We start from the raw sequence: 4,639 nt of genomic DNA on the forward strand, positions 1-4,639 counted from the left end.
GGGTTCTCCAACGGAAGATCCCAATATGCACATTAGGGATTTCATTGAGATTTGCGACACCTTCAGGTTCAATGGTGTTTCCGAAGATGCTATTAAGCTGAGACTGTTTCCATTCTCTCTGAGGGACAAGGCTAAGAGCTGGTTACACTCTCTACTAGCTGGTTCAATTACTACTTGGGAGGATCTTACTCAGAAATTCCTTACTAAATTCTTCCATATGGCGAAGACAGCTGCAATGAGGAACGCTATTACTCAATTTGTGCAGCAATCAGGAGAATCTTTATATGAAGCTTGGGAGCACTACAAGGAGATGCTTAGGAAGTGTCCTCATCATGGAATTCCTGATTGGATGATCATCTATTATTTTTACAATGGGTTGGGAGCACAGTCCAGACCCATGCTCGATGCAGCAGCAGGCGGAACATTATGGGCAAAGAGCTATAAGAAAGCTTATGATCTAATTGAACTGATGGCTGCTAATGAATATCAGTATCCAACCCAGAGATGTCCACAGGGCAAGGTAGCAGGAGTTCTTGAAGTGGATACAGCTACGGCTATCACTGCTCAACTAAAGGCGTTGTCTATGAAGATCGATTCTCTGGCTAACTATGGTGTTAGGCAGATAATTAGTGTTTGTGAGCTGTGTGCAGGTCCGCATGTGACAGAGCAATGTGCTATATCTAGTGACTCAGCTCAGTTTGTGAGCACCTTTCAGAGATCGCAGCAACCAGTTCCAGAAACTTATCATCCTGACAACTGGAATCATTCTAACTTCAGCTTGAGCAACAATCAGAATGTGATGCAATAGCCGTTCCAGCAGTTTGGAAATAAGCTATTCAACCCTCCTGGTTTTCAGCAACAAATTGCACCAAAACAACAACTCCAAATTCAACAAAAAAATCATGATGCAGGTCTATCTTCGAATGAAAAATCTGAATTGGAGGAGTTGCGACTTATGTGCAAAAACCAGGCTCTTATATGCCAAAGCCAGGCTATTTCTATCAAGACTCTGGAGAACCAAATAGGGCAAATTGCTAATGCCTTATTGAATCGGCCACCAGGAATGCTTCCTAGTAATACAGAAGCCAATCCAGGAAGGAGGGAAGTTGAAGAACATGTGAATGCCATCACCTTAAGGCCTGGAAAGGTTGCAAGCCCCCAAATTCAGCAAGATGAAGAGCCTGAAAAGTCTCAAGTTCCAGAATCTGAAGTTTTGGCTGAAGAAGATGTGCAGAAGGAAGTAGAGGTGGAACCAAGGAAGACTACTGTAGAACACACTCCTCCTGAGGGTAATACAGGGGATAAACAGATCTATCCTCCACCTCCTTTTCCTAAGAGGTTGCAGAAGAAAAAGCTGGATAAGCAGTTTGAGAAGTTTTTGGAGGTGTTCAAGAAACTTCATATCAACATACCTTTCGTTGAAACTCTTGAACAGATGCCTAGCTATGCGAGGTTTATGAAAGGTATTCTCTCTCGGAAAGTGAAGCTCGACGACTTAGAGACCGTTGCTCTAACGGAAGAATGGAGTGTTGTGTTGCAACAGAAGTTACCTCCGAAGCTTAAAGATCCTGGAAGCTTCACTATTTCTTGCACCATCGGAAACTTGTCGTTCGACAAGTGTTTATGTGATTTAGGAGCTAGCATCAATCTGATGCCCTTATCTATCTTCAAGAAGCTTGGTCTGCCTGATCCAAAACCAACATATATGTCATTGCAACTAGCTGGCTGTTCCATCGCTTATCCACGAGGGATAGTGGAGGATGTCTTGGTCAAGGTGGATAAACTCATCTTTCCTGCTGACTTTGTAATTCTTGATTTCGAGGAAGATAAGAAGATTCCCATTATCTTGGGAAGACCATTCTTGGCTACAGGCCGAACTATGATCGATGTGCAAAAAGGAGAGCTTTCGATGAAGGTTTACGATCAAAAGGTCACTTTTAATGTGTTCAAGGAAATAAAGTTACCCACAGCTAAAGAGGAGTGTTTTAAAGTAGAGCAGTTGCAGGTTTTGAATGCACCTCCGTGGAAGAGGAAGTTGGATGTGCCATTTGATTCTCTTGGGTTAGCAGAGCTGAAAATTTCTCAAGAGCGTTTTGAACCATTTATTCAAGAAGCTCCCACACTTGAGCTCAACCGAATGCCAGATCACTTGAGTTATTCATTCTTAGGTGCACCCCATGATAAGGGGTTGGGATATATTTTTGATGATGTAGAGAGTGGCTGGACGGATCTTTCAGTGCCTATAGAGGGTTCTTCTCATGCGCCACAGTTAGTTGATAGGACTGGTGTTGGTGATAAGCAGTACATGCGAGTGACTAGGCGTATGAAGGCCATGCACGACATTCACCGTCATTTTTCTGCAGATTTGACACACGCTTTCGGTACTGTTGTTCGAAACACTGGTGGCGAGGTTGATTGGCCACCTGATCCTCCACCCGAAGAGGGTGATCTTCCTGCTAACTAGGTATGCCTGAAATCCTTATTATTATCTTCAATGAGGACATTGAAAATTTTAAGTTTGGGGGTGATAATGTAAGGATTAGTAGTGTGTGTGTCCATATAGATTCATATATATTCATATTGCATGTTTAGTTGTAGTTCATTCATATTTTTGCATGATTATTCATTTAGGACATATTTGTTTATTTTTATGTGATTTCATATAGTTGCATTTGCATGCATATTTAGCATGATCCTTTAAGATGAACTATGATATTTGATAAGTTGATGTTGATTTGAGTGTGGTGATGACGAATAGAGGGATGTTTAAGACATAATGAATTGATTTGCATGCCAGAAACAAATATTTTCACAAAGTCTTATAGGGTTGCTTTTAATCTAGATCATGATCATACTTGTTTGTTGTTGAGATTTAATCACTTGGTTATATTTAGAATTTGTGATATTCTCGTAATGATGTAAAAATACTGATTTTTTTTATCTGGAGAAAAACTTGGATTGCATTGCTAGTTATTGTAAGGCTAGGCGCCAAATGGCTAGTAGCCGACTCATATTTTTATGAGTAGTCTAGGGTTGAATGAGATGGAGCGAAACGCACTCATTCAGAAATTATTGAAAAAAAAGAAAAAAAAAGAGAAAAAAGAAAAAAAAGAGAAAAAAAAAGAAAGAAAAAAGTATGTGTTTATGCATAATTGATCAAGAGTGAGCTCTTTAATACTCGAGTTATTAAGTTCTAGGGGACTTTGTGCCTAGTGACCTAAGGCTTTTATAATTTGGGATCCGCTAACCTAACGCTCGCTACATGGGTATTATTGCATAAGTCTTTTGGGACCTCATTCATTGCAAGGTCAAATAAGCATCTTTGCTATGTGTTCAATAATAGTGTGAATCCTTGTATAACTCTAGTATAAAGGAGGTGTTGTGAGTCATAATGTGTTTATTGTCTATTCTGTTTATAAACTTTTGATTGTTTCGATGATAGATAAGTTATGGTTATTGATCTAATATCGAGAGTATATCTGTTAAGCATCCACACACGCACGTTTTTGGTTTGTGAGTTGGTTTGTGGGATTTATTTGAACTCTGTTTCAAGTTATTGCATTCTTAGAGGCATTGGCTTATTCATTTGGTTATGGTTATTTTGAGGGGATCGATTGCATTATCATTTAGTTACATTCACGTAGTTGCATTCATGCATTAGGTTTGTTTTATAGTTTTGAGTCTGTTTATGCTTGAGGGCAAGCATCGATTCAAGTTTGGGGGTGTGATAGGTGGATTTAATATCCACTTAGAACTCTTTATTACAAGCTTAAATTAGTGTTTTGGACTCAAGTTGTTGGTATTTTGATGTGTTTTTGTGTTATTGCATTTCAAGTATCGGTTAAATGAAGAAAAGAGCTTTTAAAGGAAATATGATGAAAAGTGATCAGAATTGGAAGCCAAGGCCATTGTCAAGTTGTAGAGAATCTCAATAGCTTCGCGTGGGCAGTTGAATCGCCTAATTCTACCGAGTAGAACTCAAGTTATGGCCAAAACAAGATTCATCAGAAATTTTTCCAGACAGGAGCTGAGCGGCCGCCCAGGAGAGCTGAGCGCCCGTCCGGAGAGCTGAGCACCCATCCGGAGAGCTGAGCGGCCGCCCAAGGCGCGGCTGGTCGCTGATTTCGCTGAAAAAGCCTTTTTTGAGTGGAATTTGACGATTTTAAGGGTCCAGTTCCACTAGGGGCGTATACATACTTAAAAAAAGGATTTTCATCATCCGGGAAGATTGGGATACCAAGGAGAAGGCCTAAAAGCACAGAACAACTCCGAAAAAGAAGATCTTGTTTTTAACTTGTGATTCTTTGAATTAGTTGTAACTTTGGATGCTCGTTTTCGTTCTTGTTGAACCTAGATCTCGTTTATTCGTACTTTAATTATTATTCAGTTTATTAAGACCTTGTTTTATACCATGCTTTTATTGGAACCCATGGTGACGATGAGTTTAATTATGGGCTAATCGTTATCATGGGGTTCTAGCGGATTTACTTATGGATTTCAATAGTTAATTGTTTCGATATCTTGGTGTGTGGTGATTGATTGATATCTTAGTATTGGTTGTGCTTATTCGTCTTATGTGTGTAGCTAACATATAAGATAACGTGTTAATCTCTATTGAAGCGACAGTGAATATAGAGGT

General features: G+C 39.7%; 1 non-coding gene across 1 annotated transcript; it reads right to left on the minus strand.

Annotated features, from left to right (window-relative positions):
- Window positions 1-232: 232 nt before the first annotated feature.
- Window positions 233-339, minus strand: LOC141663435 (small nucleolar RNA R71). The gene has a single exon (XR_012551507.1). It is a non-coding gene; the product is annotated as a small nucleolar RNA R71 (small nucleolar RNA).
- Between the last annotated feature and the right edge of the window lie 4,300 nt (window positions 340-4,639).

The sequence above is a fragment of the Apium graveolens genome, chromosome 5 (genome assembly GCF_009905375.1).
Source record: "Apium graveolens cultivar Ventura chromosome 5, ASM990537v1, whole genome shotgun sequence".
NCBI lineage: Eukaryota > Viridiplantae > Streptophyta > Magnoliopsida > Apiales > Apiaceae > Apium > Apium graveolens.